This window comes from Anser cygnoides, chromosome 4, assembly GCF_040182565.1.
Source record: "Anser cygnoides isolate HZ-2024a breed goose chromosome 4, Taihu_goose_T2T_genome, whole genome shotgun sequence".
NCBI classification, from domain to species: Eukaryota; Metazoa; Chordata; class Aves; order Anseriformes; family Anatidae; genus Anser; species Anser cygnoides.
Window position 1 is genome coordinate 48,720,521 of NC_089876.1, and position 19,278 is coordinate 48,739,798.

The following is a 19,278-nucleotide window of genomic DNA, read 5'->3' on the forward strand; positions in this document are numbered from 1 at the left end:
CATGAGCCTTATGCAGTTGATTTTTATTTATATTTACATGCCATAAAATAGAATCTGTAAATTTTCAGTGGGAACAAATTCTGGAAACATAACTTCGTGTTTGTTAACTTAGGGGGAAAACAGAATAATAAGCAATGATTAAGGTACTCGTTTGAATATATGTTCTTATCACAACATTTATTCTTGTATTTTTTACTTACAAAAATAAATCATACCACTGTGTACAAGGAACTAAAAAGACTTTATAAATAAGCATAGTTTGAAAATTAGCTTGAACCTTTAATTGACAGGAGGGGTGGCATACTGCTGTTTTTAACTCTTAGGTATGTTTCTGAAAAGTTAGACAGACCAAGTAATAATAAGCTACATAAGCAGAACTCCAGCTTCTTGAGTGTGGGTCTTTCAAATTTTGCCTTCTTGGCAAACACATCTACAGATGCCATAATCAGGCTATTGATGGCAAGAGTGAACAAGTCAGCAGATAGAGCAGAAGACAACGTTAGGATGGCAGCTCTCATTTTTCTGACTGATTGGTATCAAAAGCTATTACGCAGCTCATACACAGTTCTTTTCCTTCACGTATGCAACAGCAGCTTCGCTATAATGATCCCAGAGATACAAAGTCTCTGCCTTGCACCAGAATTAAATGATATAAAAAAAGGATGCATTATTCATGAAAGTGGTGGCCTTTTCATTATTACTGTGATTTCTGTTGGGACCATTCGCTACCTTCAGCTGAGTGCACACTTAAATTTTGCAGGATCTAGGCAGTTTTTGTTCACTAAGTCACTAGACAGCAATATGTCTTAGAGTTGGGTACAGTAATAAAAACTATTGCCCAAAGGAGTTTTAATTCACCCTTCCCTATCTGCTGCTATTGGGCTGCTATTTTTTGTGGGTTTATTTTTAGAGGAACCTCACATTTTTATTACCTCACAAAGGCATCATTGGCAGCAATGGTTTACTAGCACCCAATATGTTCATTTAGCTCTTTTTTATATACGTGTACACACGCGCACACACACACACACACAAAATCCCTCAGGAAGGAGACCTGAAGACAAAAGTACAAAAAAACAATTAGGGTGTGTGAGTTTTTTTTCATGACTTGTTTACAGTGTTTAATGTAGGTTGGAGTACATCTGACAAGTTCATGTTTAAAAGACAATCATCTACATACGAAGGAAATAGGAAACAATAAGGTAGCATTTGATATGAATAGGGGCTGGCTGGAGCTGAAGACCCCAGAGCATTTTCTATTAACAAAACTCCTGTAAAATCTAAAGCTAGTAAACATTTGAGTGTGCTGCAGCCAAGCTGTACACTGCATTTGACATTTTTGTACTCTGAAACCTTGATAGCCTTATCAATAACACCCATCTCCGTGGAGCCAGAGCATGGTCTGAGGCATCTGTATCCTGATGTGTTTTTAATTCACCATGGTGACAGGTCAACAGTAGACATACGTTGTCACAAACTGTAAAATGGTTATTCAGGGCATTTTCAGAGCCATCATGAAAAAAAAGGAAAGGAAAAGGAATAGGAAAGGGAAAGGGAAAAGGCTTATGGACTACAGTAAGATAATTTTGCCACTGTGTTGGCTCCAAGCAAAGGGATGTTCCTAGACTTTCAGTCCTTATTTACCGGAGTGCCATGGTCACACAGAGGAACCGTGTTACTATTTTTCAATAAATGTTCCTCTTCATTGCTTGCTGACATGATCCTCTCTTTTCTGTGGGAGAGGCTGAAACTGTTGTCATTTCATGCACCTACCTGACGATGAGAGGCGAACAAGGAATAAGCCAGTAAACAGAGCAGTGCTGATCTAACTGTAAAAACAAATGAACAAACAAACAAGCAGAAGTCGTTCCATTCCACAATCTATAACCACACATACAAGGCACTATTTTTTTCTCTATTGTTCTTCAGAGCTCTGGCCAGCTTTGGGTGACAATTGTGGAAAAACAGCAACAATACATGCTGTCTCCACCAAATCACTCATTGTTTATTATTAGCAGGAAAAGGGTAATGTTCATTATCATCATAATGGTCAATGGGTCCTTCTGCCAATGTGACTGGTTTGGAGATAAAGATGACTAGGAATATAAGAACAATTTTTTGATTATTATTCTGGGATAAAAAGAGAACAAGCTCTCTGTTACAGAGGTTTGTTCCGGATGTAAACTCTGCAGTGGTTACCAGATACCAGTCAGATTGACATGACCTTTGTTATTTTTTTCCCCAGAAATTATTAGGGAGATTTCAATCTAGATAAAGGACCTACTGCGAGTTTTAGGCTACAGTACAGTTATATTCTTTGGGGAAGTGATTTTGTGTCATGAGCGTATATGAATTCACAGCAGTTAGCCAATGCTAGCACACATTTATTTTTATCTGTTTACGTGCAGGACACCACTGGCATGAAACCTGTACATTTTTTATATTGCAGATTCTCAGGATCATTCTAGCCTTCCAAAACTGATTTTACACTTTGATAAATATGGTATTCTGTCTGGAGCTCAAGCAAGGGACTTGTGATTGAAATGACAGAATTTAGCTGAGTGCAGACAAAAGACTGAAAATATACATAGTTCCTCACAGCTGTTAATCGTAATCCCAAACTGGAAAACAATTAATAGTCCTCGAGGCTTTGTTTAAAAATAAACAAACAAACAACAACAACAAAACCCACACAAACTACACAGCCATAGTTTCCAGATGAAAAATAAAACCAAGTTCAGCATTACGGGCTTCAGCCCTTACGTCAAAACATGCATAATGAAAAATGAATTGTGAAACTAGCTTCATAAATCTCACTGATATGTGATGTACTAAATGTGAAAAAACACACATTTCTAACAAGTCCTGAACACTGGGTGTAAGCTTCCTAGAAAGAAAAGAAAGGTTATGTCGTGTTATTTTCAGATATTTTGTGCAAATCAACTTAATGAATGGCAGTTTTCATAGGGAAAGAGTTCAGAAGCAATCTCATTCTCAACAAAAAGCTTGTATAAAGAGGTCCAAGGGTAAGTACTCTTTTTTCTTCAGAGGGTATAGTGAATCATTCAGAGATTTAACAGCCTGTACAAGAAACCAAAGCCTTGCCTTCTGTCACATATAGCAGAAATTGTGGGCATTTATGTAAAGATAAGGTAAAAGACTTGCCCCAAAAGGGAGGATACATGCCATTTCACAGAGCCTTCCTTTGCCGTATCATCCTATCCCTCAGGTTATATATCAACAGATAGATAGACGGACAGACAGATAGATAGATAGATAGATAGGTAGATATAGCTTTAACTTCTGCAGAGGCTATCTTGCATCTATATAGCTTTAACTTCTGCAGAGGCTATCTTGCATCTTTCCTTGCTGCTTGGCCTGTGTAAGGGAGAAAGACAATACTCATGAGACCTGTAAAACAAGTACTGCAGTACTACAGTAACCCAACAAAGGCATTTAAGTGGGGTCTGGGACTGCCCCTGCAGGCCCTCTTTTCTGGTTAATGTAAAATGTATGAGTAATCTTGGGAGCACAATTATTGACAGGAAAGGATACCACTAGGGACAGGAGGGGAACAACTGAACTCCAACTAGAATTCCAAAAGAAGGCTCTTGGATTACGAAGAAACATTTTTTTTTGTCACCTATGGCTCATACCACAGATATCCCAACCAAACTTAAGGTTCAGTGTACATACATTGCGAATCTGGAGATCATAGTATTTTCTTAAGCTTTAATTAATTGATGTTTTATCATGGAAATGCCAAGAAAAAGGCTGCATTTATTTATGTAAAACTTGTCCAAGGACAAGTTTCTTGCTTACTCGAATTGCTGGGCATGAGTCATTTTCCCAGTGTGGTATCTGTGGGTAAATATTGACTTGTATTTTCAGTTGGAAAACACAGCACTACAGCTGGAGGCAGTCTCCTCTGTCTCTTGCATTCCCAGGTATGTCCCATTTTAACTATGACACTTCCTTATCTTTGGATGACATTTTTGCTGGCACTACCAGCACTGCAAAACATTGCTCTCTCACAGAGTACTGTAGCCTGTGAAAAATATCCAGACTGAACCCAACACTTTAAAAAGCCACTGATTCCTTTTCTCATTGCACTTTCTTCCTTTCTGGCCTCACCAGGCTAAAAACTCTTTAACAAATTGTTCAGAAAGAAGCTGCAAAATGACGAGCTGCTGTCCCATCGGGAGACCAGGCCGCAGTCAGCCAGTCAGCCTGACTGGTAGCTCCTCACTGGCACGGCTGCTGGTCCCCAGGTTTTTGTTCCTTCCTGCCTAATGGCAGAGCCTGTTCTCTGTCAGGTGACGTCATGGTTAATTGAATGCTGCAGAGCACTAATATTTTCTCCCCCTGTTGCTACAATAATACTAGGCAATCTATACAGAACACTGTGACCCTCTCGAAGGAAACAAAAAGCATGCCGTGCTAGACTGCACTGTCCAGTTTTAAGGGCTCTTTGTAGCTGGGAGGACAAAGCCACAGCTGCCGCTCCGCACGTGATGCTGCTCGTAGCCCTCAGGTCTAGACCCCCAGACACAGTGGCAGAGACACACTGTAGGGGCATTTGTGTCCTCCGGTGTGAGAGCAAGGACTTACTTCTCCTCCTTCCCTAATATATTTTTAGACATAACAAGATGGTGCCCTGGACAAAAAACAACAGAAGAAGTGCACCTGTATGTCCCACTGTAGTACCACCCGAGTAAAGTACTCTCCATCTGAAAACCTCTTTTTAAAAGGATGTAAAAGGATGACAAGATGTAAAAGGATGACATGATTTTAAAAGGATGTAAAAGGATGACAAGAAGTTGGAGGAACACACTTTACAAAAGGAAATTGTACTTTTTCTAAATAGAAACATAAATGGTGGGCAATGAGATGGGCTGCTGAACAGGAATTCATGCTTGTCTCACTAACATTGTCAGGGACATTTTGGTAAGACATTTGCTCAACTCACCTGGTATCACTGCATGTATAATGTCTTTAGTGATTTGACAAGAGTGGAAGGAATGATGTGCAGTTCTCCAGTTTTTACCATAGACTGTAGTAGTAGCGCTGACATGTCAGTGTTGAAGAGCTCACTGAAGGAAAAAAAAAAGTGGGTGAGTTGCAAGATCCCATTCATCAGGTATGGCACCACAATTAAGACTAACAAAATTCTAACTACATTTGTCTCAGTCTACAAAAATATGTAGGCATAGCTGACCTTAGGATCCCACACCTGGCCTGTGACTCCAACAAGGGTAACAGCCGGGTATAGGCCTCTGTTCACAGATCTGTGAACCAGCTGCTCCTTTTTTGTTCCCTAACATTTACCTAGAAGTGTCATTTTTGTTGGGCAGCAACTCAAAACTGATTAAAGTATAACAGGCTGTAAACATTGGGAAATAGTAACAGTAGGCCTCGCTCTGCCCAGCACAAGAGGAGTTAACAGCCTCAAACAAGTGGTCCTGGAACAGCAGCAGGCCCAGGGTGGAAAGGGAGCTGTCTGAAAAAGAAATGTGTTTGTCTGGTGTTTTTTTAAATTGAAGTCTGTAAGAGAAGATGCTGTGAACTGGATAGTTTGATCCTATTGTGTTTTAATGTTTATCATCTGCTTATACGTGATTGGGAGATAAAGCTTTCCCTGGAAACGAGGAGCTCACTGAGTGGGGCTGTGTGTTAGGCCCTGAGTCACTTTGTGCTCACTAGGTCGTGTTGTGAACACACAAACATTTCACACTGCGAGGGGGTTTCTTTCTGCGTCCTTCTTGGCTGGTGGCCATAGTCTGAGGCCGTCACCTCTGCCGAGAGCAGGGCCTGCAGTCCCATTTAGCTTTCCTCCATAAAGCCTCTCTTGGAAAAAGGAGAAAGGAGGTGCTGGATCATGCCAACCTACCAAGTGCTTATCTTCGAGCTGTTGACCTCCGTGGGAGTCGATGACGTGCACAGATGCCACACCGTGTCACTTCCCTTTTTGAAGGAGGACAAGGACCCTGGAGGCTTGGTGAGCAGGTGGTGAGTGAGGCCCTTGGGAGGTGGCCTGATGCTGGCGGGCATTTCCATCCCATCCGTGGGATGCCTGATTTGCAATCATGAGCAGAGACTCTGCTGCCAAACGGGGAAGGGCAAAGATCTCTCTGGCAGCAGGACTGTGCAGCTCCAGGCTTTAGTCAAACCCTCATGTTGTCACCATGCTGGCAAAAGGGTCTAGAGAAGCCGCTAGGGGGCCAAGGGGCTTACAGCGGGTACCGCTGTAGTGAAGGCTTGCTTTTGTAGTAGTCTTGCTTTTGGTTGGAGGCAGCAGGATTTTGCAGATACTTGTTAGGGAAGAAGACCAAGGTCCTGGTCACCTTGCCAGTTCTTATTGTTTTTATGCTAGACTAGGGATAATACTGAGGAAAGCAAATCTGAGATGGATGGAGGTTCTCCATCTCCATGAGCGTACAGAGGGAGAAAGAGGGGCGTTAGGTGTTTGGTCAGCTTTACCCTTCCCCACAATTGCAGAGGGGTGTCCCTTCCTAGGAGGGCTCAGGAGAAGGCCCAGATAAGACTTTTAGTCAAATAACTCTTCTCAAAAGGAAGTTTTCCTCTGAAAATAGGTTGTGCATTATTGCCCAAGGGATAGCGAAGCCCTTTGTGAAGACTAAGAAAATGCTATGTACTGGGGCCTGATTTAATACTGGCAAAAGTCAGTAAATCTAGAGGCATAACTAGCAGGCAGGCAGCACTCCTGCCTAAAAGGTGAGGAATTAATCACTGACTAAACAGGCACCTTTCTGCACCCGTTTGTGTACTGTACAATTTTGCGTGTGGTCTAAGCATCTGACATGACAAACATGGAAGTGCTCCAAATATCAGAGGTGGTAAAAGCGCTGGTTAGAAGTGAACTCCTGATTGTTTTTCAATAGCTTGTGGTACAATGGTTATGATACGCCAATGTATAAGGGCGAGCTGTAGTGCTATTTTTGGCAGTAGAGCACATTAAAAAAAGAAAGCCTCAGAGGTGTTTAAAAAAGAAGAATGTAACGCACTCCAGAACGTTGTTGTGTTCCTTCTCAAGAAGGATAGCTTCTCACTGTGGTATGTTCTTAAAACAGAATCTGTAAGGCTCCTCTGGGCTTGATGTAACCAAGGCTGTGATTATCAGCAGTAAGAGCTGATTTCTGATTTAAGGAGATCACTGTAGACATTGCCTTGGGCTCTTGCCTAGAAATGCGCTGGTGTTTAAAGGCCTGTTTTTCCTCAAATGCAAATGTGAATCAAATGGCTAGTATTATCTTTATTATTAGAAGAAAAGAGAACTCCAACAGGGTAAATAAATAGGATAACACAAATAACTCCTAACCTAGAATGAAAATGCTGTTTCATCTTACCCTCCAGAGGAGTAACAGTGAGTCCATCTTTTTCCTTATTTTCTGGTAATCTTTTCTCACAATTTAGGATTCCTGTCTGGTTGATTGAGGTGAGACTTGCAAACAGAAGAGGTAGTATGGAATAGTTTGATTTCTTTAGCTGTGCCATGGTCAGGGTGCTGTTGGCTCTGCTTCATTCTGCTCCCTACATTGCTCAGGGAGCTGCTCTGTCTACTGCCAACAGCTTGGCTAAACACCTTTCATGCCTGCTGCTTGATCCTTTTTGTTTATTCACCTTTTCACAATCAGAAGATACCATAATGCCCTCACTCCCTCTTAGTGTTCCCTTTTCCTTAAAAACCTGGGGCAGGGAACACGGGGATTTGTAGTACAAAATGAACTTACTGATGGGGCATTTTCCAGAAACGCTTCTGAGATGTTCTTCCTGACAGAAAGATAAAATCTATTGCATTGGGAGTTACGATGAGGAGAAAGCTACTCAAAAGCTAACAGTCAGAATTAATTATGTTCATGACAATACTGAACAGTTACAAAATGATTGTCCTATGGCATACAGACTGTAAAATCTAAAGTCAACACCTGTTGGAAAAACTTGCATTCCTGAGATACTGAACTCTCCTCCTAAGCAAGACCATGAAAATAATTGCCTCTTCGTTTGTTCAATGGAGGAAGAGAAAAACCAGTTTTGTTAAACAGGGAAATATTTATATTCAAAAGCATTTTCTTCCTTCAATGCATAATAATCTGTCACGGTACAGAATTACATATATTATTTTCCATTTCTCAATTTACAAGGCTGAAAAGAGAGGCTATCTGGACAAAAGTGCTGGTTTAATCATCAGATCTCTACCTCTGTAAGAGGTTTTACTTCAACTTTCGCCTGAACCATATTTCCTAGGGAAATGGTCCCTAAGCCGTGCTGCATACCTGTTGAAGAACACTCTCCATCCTTTTAGTTAAAAGTTGTTCTGCTTCCTCTGAGGTACTGGTTGAAACAGAAGACAGAAGACTAGACTGGCTGGCTAGACCCATTTTGGACACTAGCCACCTCAGAGGGGGCTTGATTCCCATGATCGTTCACTCCTGGGCCTCTTGTCCAACTCCTGTGCCCAAGAGAGTCTCTCCCAGCAACCACTCTCTGAATCCAGGCCTTAAAAGTGCTTTTCAGCTGAAATCAACAAATACCTTGGGGTCAACTGAATTGCTTCTTTGGCTTTACTTTTACTAAGTTGTGAATTCCCTTCTTACCCCTGCCTGCCCCTGCAACCCCCAAGAAAATCACAAACATTTCCATTCCTGACTTCTAACCTTCCTTTGGACTTTGGGTGTCAGTTAAATGTTTGTGGTTGGTGTTCAAGGCATTGAATACTGGCAGTATTCATGTTATTTGAAAACCATACATCTTGTAGTTCATTACATTTTAGTTTAGGAAAACACAAAACAGATGTTTTATCTCTGATGGATATGCTGATACTTTGCATTGTAGCAGCTGTCTCGTGTGAAAGGATGTGACATAACCTAGCATTTTAAATGAGCATAACATATTCCAGTATCTAAATATGAAATGAGTAAAAGGTCATTGATCTTTAACTTTTTTTTTTTTTTTTTTTGGTGAGGATTCTGTAATAGTACTGTTATGTAGTAATGTCAATTCAAGGTAAATGAGTTAAACTTTTCCTGAGCAGCAGCATAAATTATTCCTTTAACTACCTTTACAGGAAGCTTAGCTTCCAGCTCAATAAAATAAAATAAAATAAAATGCCATAGATGAAACGAAAACATGTTACAAAGCAATTGCTTAAAGAGAAGACTTGTAAGCCAAAGTTAATATGCTAGCACAAGTTACTAAACATTTCATTTGATGTATATTTTTTTACAGATTTTTTGTGTAATTTCTGCTTGCATACTGGCCAGTTTATTGCCCTTATGAACCTGGAGAATTCTTTTAGCAACCACATTGCTGCAAGACAATGTGATATTAAGGCATTACCATGATGAGTTTTATCTGTTCTGTTAATGCAATTAGTTGACTGAAATAGCTCGTTAGCACTTCAAGAATGGCTTCTTTTGTGAAGTGCTCACTTTTCTGGTAGGAATTTCCAGCTTCTGCTGAAAATATTCATCCACAGCATCACTCCCAGTGCAGAGTAGTCCATTTTACAGTTCTGTGCCTCATTTTCATTTTGAACACTGTACTCAAAGTGAAGTTTTGACCTCTAGTGAAAGTACAGAAAAAGTTCTAGTAAGACAATTGGTACTGAAGTTGTCTCTGAATTGGAGACAGGATTGAAAATACTTAAAACAAACAAACAAACAAAAGTAAAAACTAATATTCTTTGTATCCAGGCTGTTTCTTGTACTTGGAATGTGCTAAAAGCCCCTAAGTCTATTGTTTCTGTTGTATTCTACAGTTCTTACATCTTAAAAATACTTCATAATCTTTAACGATGAGGATTTGCATAAACTGGCTGGAGTGATGCTATGGAGTCTTAACTTCTTTCCCCCTTCTGTTTCTGTAAAAATTCCCTTTCCCTTCCATTCATCTCAACAACACAGATTTGAACTTTTGGTCACTTTTATCAAAATTGTTTTACTTGCTCCCTGTACTTGAAAACATCCATAAGTCATCAGTAGCAGGGTCAGCTAGGAACATCTCCTGCTCCTAAAGAAAAAACACATGCTGGAAAACTCCTTGCCTGTGAAAAGATACCAAAAAGCAGCTTTCTTCTGGCTGCCATGCAAACAGTTAATTCTATCGCCACATAAATTGGTGCAACAAAATGTAGAAGCAATCAGGAAATAAGGACCTAAGCTGGAAATTGCTCAGAGAGGAGGAACAGACATGATGGTTTCTGACCGTTAGGTCTCTTTCACATCCTTTTTATTGTCTGGGCACTTCCGTGAACGGCAGCTTGTGGGATGCATCTGCCTTGCCCTGCAACAGAGTGAGTGTGGCTTTTTGTATGCAGAGGACCTGGGCGAGGGAGGTGTAAGGGGGCATGGAAGGTGCTGGAAGGTCTGGTCCTTGCTGAGAACTTTCTCCCCTTTGGCACCCAGAGAAACAGCACAAAACAACATCGCTGAATTTTCATTTCAGTAAGAAAAGGAGGGACAGAAATCAGGCACTAGCTGATTCTGTAAGTGTGGCCATTTTGTGTTGTGTCTGCAAGTCACCTTGCATCTGTTGTCTGTTCTGCTGTCCTTCATGTTCCTTAGGCCAAATATTTCTCTGTTTATAGGTTTTCATTTTAATTAGCAGGTGCTGAATGTGCTTTATTTCATTAATCTGCTGTTAGTAATACAGTTAGAATATGTGCTGTAAATCCCTTCCTCTTGAAGCTTTCTCAGCAGGACAACAGTTCTGTCCTGCTGGCTGGCTGCTGCAGAATCTTGAAAACTAACCCTTGCCCTTTTTCAGCTGATTATTTGAAGGACAAGACCCTTTGCATAAGCTAATGTTTATAAATCCAGCTAGGAAGACTGAAAAAGTAGTCAGATTTTATCCTTGATGTAATGTGTAGAATTCGGCCAGCTTTAGCCACTATTTTTTTGTTAATGAAATCTATGTTGATAGATGACTTCTACATATTTTCTTTATAGGGTACCTTAGAGCTGGTATTGAATTAATATAAATGACTGATCAATTTGTGGAGGATTTTATGTGCTTTGTTCTAGCGAGGGACCAATGTCAGAATTATGCAGTTGAATATTTGTCAACTTGAAGCTGTGAGAGTGTGATGAAAACTCCCATACGGGTAAATTCACTGAGCCTAGCTCCAGTGCTGAGTGCACACACACTAGCAGGTTCTGGGTTTAGAAGGTGTCTTTCCAAGTTGGTGTTATGAAAGACACAGAAGTTAAGAAAGAAGCCAGATGTTTAGGGAACTCTTTACCAAGGATCTGCTTGGATCCTTAGCCCTCTCATTGGAAATATCACAATAAGTACTCTATCCCTCTGTTGAAAGCTACCCTTTTCCCCAAAGAGATCGTTTCCCATATTTATCACATCTTTGGTATTAAAAGAAGTGATTAATTTGTTTACAGTATTCGTGACTTCCAGATAGAACTTTTTGCTGTAATTTTCTTATCCGCTTATTGTACTGAAAACCTTTTATGGGATGTGCACGAACTGGCAATGACACCTAGAGAGAATTTGGTTATGTATCAGCAGTAAAGAATGAATAGATCATCTCTGGATTTAGGTATAAATCTCATATTAGATATTAGATTTAGGTATAAATCTCATAGCCTGGTGTTTGCATAGCCTGGTCTGCTCATTGGTTGGGCCATTTATTTTGTATTAAAACACCTGAGCTTTCTTTGCACGCAGGCGGGAATAGGTAATATGAAAGTGGGGCTACATAGGGAAGGGCTGTCTGACCATCTAAGGTGACATCCCAAAATATTTTGACACTTTGGATTCAGTGCTTTGAGTTGAGAGACAGAGCAGATATTTTATCTTTTTCTAAGAGTGCAGGACCTTTTGAGCAGGGTCCGCATCTTTTGAAGTACTTTAGAAAATGAATCATAGAATCATAGTATGTCCTGACTTGGAAGGGACCCACAAGAATCACCAAGTCCAGCTCCTGGCTCCTCAAAGGACCAGCCAAAAATCAGACCATATGTCTGAGAGCGTTGTCCAAATGATTCTTGAACACCCAACCACAGTCTGGGTGCAGAACCTTTCCCTAGCACCCAGCCAGACCCTCCCCTGTCCCAGCTCCATGCCATTCCCTCGGGTCCTGTCACTGTCACCAGAGAGCAGAGCTCAGCGCCTGCCCCTCCGCTCCCCTCGTGAGGGAGCTGCAGGCCGCCATGAGGCCTCCCCTTGGCCTGCTCTGCTCTGGGCTGAACAAACCAAGGGACCTCAGCTGCTCCTCATACGTCTTGTCTTCTAGAACCTTTGCCATCTTTGTAGCCCTCCTTTGGAAACTCTCTGATAGTTTTACACCCTTCTTGTATGGTGGTATCCAAAGCTGCACACAGTGCTGGAAGTGAAGCTGCACCAGCACAGAGCAGAGCAGGACAACCCCTTCCCTCAACCAGCTAGCCATGTCGTGCCTGATGCACCCCACGGTACGGTTGGCCCTCCTGGGCCGCTGCTGACTCCTACTCAACTTGCCATCAACCAGAACTCCCAGATCCCTTTCCACAGGGCTGCTCTCCAGCCTCTCTTGCCCCTGTCTATACATATAGCCACGGTTGCCCTGTCGCAGGTGCAGAACCTGGCACTTGCTCTTGTTAAATTTCACGTAGTTGATGACTGCCCAGCCCTCTAATTTGTCAAGATCTCTCTGCAAGGCCTCACTCCTCGTCAGAGTCAACAGCTCCTTCCAATTTAGTGTCATCTGCAAACTCACTTACGCATTTTTGTCCTGCATCTGGATAATTTATAAAAACACTAAAAAGAACTGGCTCCCGAATGAAGCCCTGGGGAGCGCAACTAGTGACTGGCCACCAGCCAGATGTAACCCCATTTACTATAAATATGGTGCTGTGCTTCATGATGTTGCTTTGTTTCCTTCTGTTTTTTTTTTTTTATTTATTTATTTCCCCCTTTTTTTTGAATTATGGAGGCCTCTTTACTGTTTGCTAGATTTTCTTGTTTCAACAGTGAACAGCTTCTTACAATTAGTCTTAAAGCAGACATTTTGTGATGTTTCTTTAGTTGAATATTTTTGTTTTCTCATATCTGGTTTGTTTCAGGTGAGGCACTGTTTGCTATTTTCTTCATACTTTTCTGAGAAGTTTGAACTAAAATAACCTAAAAAGCTTCAAATGGAAGCTTTCAGACTGCAGGAAAGGATCAAGATGCAGTGCAGCCCTTCCAGACTAAAGCATGCACAATCTATAAGTGAACTGTAGTTCACATGGGCATGACCTGAAGTTGTTTGTTGTTTTTAGGGTGGAAAATTTCCACTGAGCTAACCAGATCAAGTCTATAACAATTTCTGTGGCTAGAAAAGTTAAGGGTCTATAAAAGGTTGCAAGCACAGCAGACAAGTTGACCAATAGCCAAATCTTCCAGGGCACATTCTCTTAGCCTGGAGTAGTAGTAGGCTTTCTAAGCGTGTTCTTTGGCAGCCTCTGCACACAAAGACCTGTTGGTTACACCAAGAAAAGAGGTTACATTAAAATTCTTAACTGAAGATATTGGGAGTGTCAGTTATAGAAATTGCACTAAGAATTGAGTCATTGTTGTGGGAGGCATATGGGTTGGGTTGAACAAAACCAGAAGGTTTTTTTTTTTTTTTTTTAGGAATGCTTGTTTACACTTTATGGCACATGTGTAACCCCAAGACCATGTATTTCACAACTTATTTACAAAATTTTTCTTCATGTAACTGTTCCTATTTTTTATCTCTAATTGATTCACCATTTAAAACGAAGCCTTTAAGGATGTGGTAGATACATCAGTAATGGTCAAATAGGTAATCAACAAGTATAATCAACAATCCCTTCTTGAATGCCTATTTTCTAAGCCCTCGGTAAGGGAACCTGTTGCTGTACTTACATTGAGACCTACAGGGGACATGTCCACCATATGTTAATCTAGGTGTCCATGACTTCAAACAACTGGCCAGGTTGAAAGTGGTTTTGAAAGTGTAATGGTTTGTTACTGTTTTTGCTTACTTTGACAGTGTGGGCTACAAACCTTTTTCATCAAGGACCCTGAAGTGTACTGGAAGTATACTGAATCTTCCAAGGCCCAGGGACATTTCTTTGAAGGGAAACCCCACAATTAGCAAGGCAAAAATAGACACATTTGATCAGGCTTAATGAAGCAAAATGACACATTTTTTCTAGAGGTAGAAGGGCTTCAGTATATGAGACTGGAAAGATCCACATGTGAATCCCTTTACCTCCTACGGCTTGTAAAAGCACTTCTTCAAAGCACTTAGCCAAAAAGAGGTTTTAAAAATCACCATGACTGTTCCTGTCCTGGGACAGGGGGTGGGTATGGAGCCCCTACTACTATGTTGGTTGTGTGTGCGGTGGGAAGGGCCATGCAGGAGTTTTTTCTCCTCAGAAGAAGCTGCCCATTGTTGTGTGAGGACTTTGCTGCCAGTGAGGACTCAGCAAAGGTGAGCTTCTCCAGGTGGATGAAGGCACTTACAGAGCAAGAGAGTAACAGGACCAGGATGATCATAAGCAGCATCAACAAGATGTGATGCTAGTCCTAGATCCACAGCAGTATCCTGTTCATGTAGAGTTTATTGTTTATAACCTATTCATGTTTCAACATCGCAGTAAGTAATTGCTACAATACAAGCTTGAAGATGCTTCCTGTATCCTGAGGTTTAATAAACACAGCAGCTGTTAGCCTGAGAACATGTTTAACTCAGGATAGAATTACAGCAACTCGATGTACTAAAGTTTATAGTATAATAAGGGATATTCTTCTAAAATACTGTGTAATTTGGCAGGCAGTATGAGTGAACCATTGTGGTTTATCTTGGCCTGGGCTTTTTAAAATTGCATGATGATCCTTGGATTTCTTATATACAGAGTAACCCCAGAGCATTTCTAAACTGGAAAGGATCTATAAGAAACCAAGAGGCTGTATCATGCTGCCACGGTGCATTACTTAGGTGGGGAGGGCTGCCCTCCTGGAGTTCTGCCAGCACCCGATCCACACACAGTGCAAAAAGTTGTGTTAGGGCTAGTGGGTAGACACAGCTTCAAACTTCAGTGATTTTATAGGGAAATTCAGCTCAGAATCAGTGAGGATTGAGGAGATTCTTCTTTGCACTTAACCAACAGTAGATCAGCTGGCTTGTATAAGCTCATTAAGAGATCCAATAATCAGCTTACTCTGATGCAGAGGGGAGTTGGTTATATTTTTGCTTTGTTTACCTCAGAAATTAACTTAAACATTGGGCTGCAAATACACTATCACTCAGTTCAGGTTGAGTAACATCAAGTTTGTCAGCAAATCCTTTGAAATACTTCTCAAGCTCATATATCATTAAGGAGAGGGAAATAAACGGACTCAAGTTATACTGAGTAATTCTGTAATGGATGCTGGGAAAATGACTCCATGCACAAGAAGCCTGCTGAACAGGAGAAGCCTAAGGTAAGTGGGGCATCTACTGGTGAGACACTGCAATGAACTAACCTACTGTGTGAATGTCTGATCCAAAACCTGTACAGGCCATTCTGTGCTCATTTTGCTTTGCCAGATAAGCAAGTGCCAGGCCTGCCTGCTGAGCTCTTTTGCCGAAATCATGCAGCTTCTCCTTGCATAAATCCTTACTTTACTGGCACTCCTTTAGAGATGTCTGCCACATACATTGCAAGAGTAGTTATGAATACAGTTAGAAGAAGAAAAGAAGTGAGATAATGAAACTTTTCAGAAGATGTAATGCAAGTCCCTAAGCATCTCCAACCATCCCCCATCCCAATCTGTCACTGCAGAGTCTCTGTCTGTTAGATTATAAAGCTTCCTTCCTTGTACCAGGAGATACTTTGATACCCTGGTCTGCTGCCCAAGGGTGTGAAAACCCATATGGAGCATAAGAAAACGCAACAATGCTCTAGGGAGATAAAATCCAGATCAACCAAACACAGGTTGTTATCCACACCACCCAATTTTCCTTCCTCCATTGTTCAGAAAATGTTATATGCAACAGCATGATATTCTCTACAGTGTTAAATACCCCTTAATGACTTCTTCAGAAGTCATTTAAAAATGTTCCATTTTTAACATGCAACATTTTGGGCCAGGTGGAGGGTGTCATCTTCAGGCTGACAAGTTTATAGCTATAAATTTCTATGTTGCATCCCATTATGCACATGAGGCATTGATTTGAAGGGAACTCAAGTGGGCTTGCCCAGTCATGTCATTAATTTCATTGTTAGGATTTAACATTTTAGATTCAAACAGTCAGCATGTGAAAAGCTTGCTTCTCTGCACTGAGAGCATGGAGGTGCATTTGCAAAAAGGAAACATGAACAAATAAGCAGCAAAGTAATGCTAAATTAAGAGAGAATTTGATCATGCTGTTAAATTACCTTGCTTATGTTGCCTTTGTAGAGTTATCACCTTTACTTATCCAGTAAAGTCACATCTTTTCCTAAGCCAACTTTAGATTCTTTTGTCTTTCTAGAGCCACAGTCACAAGTTGAAATACAAAAGCACCCTTACTTCTGCTCTGCTGCACAGCACACATTTGCTATATTTAGCTGTGCTGAGGAATCAATTGCTTTATATAATCTCATCACAAGCCATTGTTGAAAAAGCATCCAAGTCTGTCACTTGATCCTGGGGAAAACACTGGTCTTTGTGCTTTCTTCAGGGCTTCTTCTGCCACGTATGTCAGAAGAATATGTAACCAAGAAGTGCTTTCAGCCATTCTTGTCCAAAAGTCAGTGGAGTAAGCAAAAGTCATCTTACTCCGGTACTTAGATCTTTGCTTAGTTAAACAGTTAAACCTTCCCTTTCTGAGAACTGGCCTTTTTTTTTTTCTGATTCTGTAGCATGTTCTGTGGTTCATTTAATTTGAAATTTGGCACAGCAGAAACAATTCCAGTTTTCTTTTGTTTACTGTTTACAATACCAATTTTCTTTTATTTAGCCCTTATTTGCAGAAGCAAGCAAGAAAAAGCATTGTGATTGAAAGCTGCAAAACACTTTGGTCTCTACACAAAGTATGTTAGATCACTGTTTAATCTGTCCCTTGCTTTTCTTTTTATCCAGATGCCAGATAATATCTGATTCCTACTCCTAAAAAGAGAATTTCTTCTGGCTCAGGAGTTCCACAGCTACAAACTGTTTAAGGCTGGGAGAAGTCTTTAGAGAACTATCATGGTACGTTCACTCTGTTCCTTCCACATTGACCAATATACACCTCGGACAGTGGGGTTAGGTAGACCTGCCCTTATGGCTGCTGCTACAAGTGTGCGTGCACTGGATAACAGGGAGCAGGGAAGTCCCAGCAGAAATGACAAATAAAAAATAACTGAGCAACAATCTGTATGTTAACCTTAAGGTGTCTCAAACCTGTGGTTACTGAGGAGTAAAATCAAGGCATCTCTTTCTAGGAAAGCAGAAACATTTGTTTCCTGAATTGCTTTTCCAGAGCTTACGTTCAAGGGAAGCTGTTGATGGCCAAATGGTAACATTTTCATTACTTTATAATTAACTGTAAGAACTTAGATGCTGAGCACGTCCATTTACTACTTTCTTTACAGAAAACGATCTATTGTTAGTTGCTGAAGTTGCGTGGATGGTATGGAAGAATAGCACAGTTTATAGAGCATGGCTATGGCTGACTGTACCTGGCTTTTCAGGCACTGTGTTGGTGTTATCTAAGAGCCTGGGGAGTGGTGGTTCAGAAGATACGGTGTTGTAGTCAGTGTGAGCTTTCTAATTGGACTTCAAATGCTTTGATCAGCAAAGTTAATTAAGTCTGTACGGTGCTACTCTGAAGTATAGGCAACTATCAGTAGGCTTTTAAATAAAGCTACCTATTGCTCTTACATATAGCTAATTGAACAGAAGTCAGTGCTTCAAATCAGGATAAACCTTTATCACATATTCTTAAATTCAGTCCTGGGTGCATTTTATATAAGACAGTTCTGTGTCTACATCTCCTAAAGGGTCTCCACCCAGGCTCTGGCACCTCCAAAAGCTCTGAGTGTCTGGCAAGACACTTAGGCAAGTGTGGATTTTTTCAGAGCTGTGTCCAGACACCATCTAGATAAATTCACTTTATACAATATCTTCAATACATTTCTTTATCCTATTAACTTTCACAGTTTTTAATGACTCTGAAGTTTACTAAAATGTACTTTAAAAGAAAAAAAGTCCTCTCCCCCTTCCCCCCCCCCCCCCCCCCCCAATAACCACCAACAACCCAGTGCACACTCCTGTTCTATGATCTTTAGTGTGTTTGTGTGGGAACGGTATCTATTTACTCTACATTATTGTACATCTTTGGAAGTTTATTTACTCACCAATGTCTTCTTTAAAAACATGAGACTCTAAAGCACTGCTCCAAGGGCCCACACAGATGTAGGAAAGTACAGCAGCTTTTCTGGGCACTTTTAAAGAAATAAACTTTCAGGAAGCCTGACTCAGCACTAAAGCCACTGAATTCTTACTGTCACTGATTTTAGTAAGACATAGATTAAGCCTTTAGTCTTAATTATCCTCTTTTATGACATTAAACATTAAAATTTTGTTGTTCAGTCCTACTGAGCCTTCCTGAAGTTTTATTGCTTCCAGCAATGATAAACTCAGTCAATAGAGTCTATAAAATGTGGGGTCAGTAGTTTCATTGACATAATGAAGCAATCTTTTTGGCAATTAAATTAGAACTCTGCCATATATCATACAATTTTATGTCTATTAAAAATAATAGAAGGAAAACAGGTCTGTTTTCAGTCTCTAGGGTCCAACAACATGAACTTGGCCTATGTTTGCCCTCTTGCCATCTACCCAGATGCTCTAGGTTTCTCAGCTTTGTATTAATAGTAGTTGACGGATTCATGAGATTTTTAAAAATATTTTTGATGCATTTCTGACAGACAATGTACTGTAGCAGTTATTGTTATTAGGTGTCCTCTTAATTTTGATAGGCAGATCTACAATATCCTTCTCTGGAACATGTAAACCTAGGAGCAAAGACTGTCGTTAATACAGAATCTGCTTTTTCAGCTTAGCAGTGCTACACCTTTATGGTGGTTAAGAAACTTCTTGTGTGTTAATTTGGCATGTGTATTATTTCTCCTCACTCAGAATACAGAAGATAAACTGGGTCAGAAATGCAAAATTGCATGGAATGTCAGTAACACTTGCTGTGCTATTAATAAAAATTGGTAATTTAAAATAAAATTTTAGGTAAAAATTACATTTTTCAGTACATGACAAAGAAAGTAAGTCATTCCAAAGTTCATTCTTTGAAAA

The 19,278-nt window shown here is 40.5% G+C and overlaps 1 protein-coding gene and 1 long non-coding RNA gene across 8 annotated transcripts in view; one reads left to right on the plus strand and one right to left on the minus strand.

Annotated features, from left to right (window-relative positions):
* Window positions 1–1,595: 1,595 nt before the first annotated feature.
* On the minus strand, window positions 1,596–6,029 carry LOC106032281 (uncharacterized). Of its 2 annotated transcripts, none has more exons than XR_001204745.3 (3): window positions 5,891–6,029; window positions 4,970–5,093; window positions 1,596–1,829 (listed from the first exon to the last, which is right to left on the minus strand). It is a non-coding gene; the product is annotated as an uncharacterized lncRNA (long non-coding RNA). The 2 variants fall into 2 exon arrangements; XR_001204746.3 differs by lacking the exon at window positions 1,596–1,829 and adding an exon at window positions 3,255–3,378.
* Window positions 6,030–8,976: 2,947 nt separating this feature from the next.
* Window positions 8,977–19,278, plus strand: part of TDO2 (tryptophan 2,3-dioxygenase) — a 45,600-nt gene continuing 35,298 nt past the window's right edge. For 2 of the 6 annotated variants that reach the window (XM_066996094.1, XM_066996093.1), the window contains exons 1-2: window positions 8,977–10,504; window positions 17,068–17,178. The gene's annotated coding sequence lies outside the window, so the exon portion shown is untranslated. Of the gene's footprint in view, window positions 10,505–13,686; window positions 17,179–17,411; window positions 17,486–19,278 lie in introns of those variants that run through there. The other 4 variants (XM_066996095.1, XM_066996098.1, XM_066996096.1 and 1 more) reach the window with 4 other exon arrangements.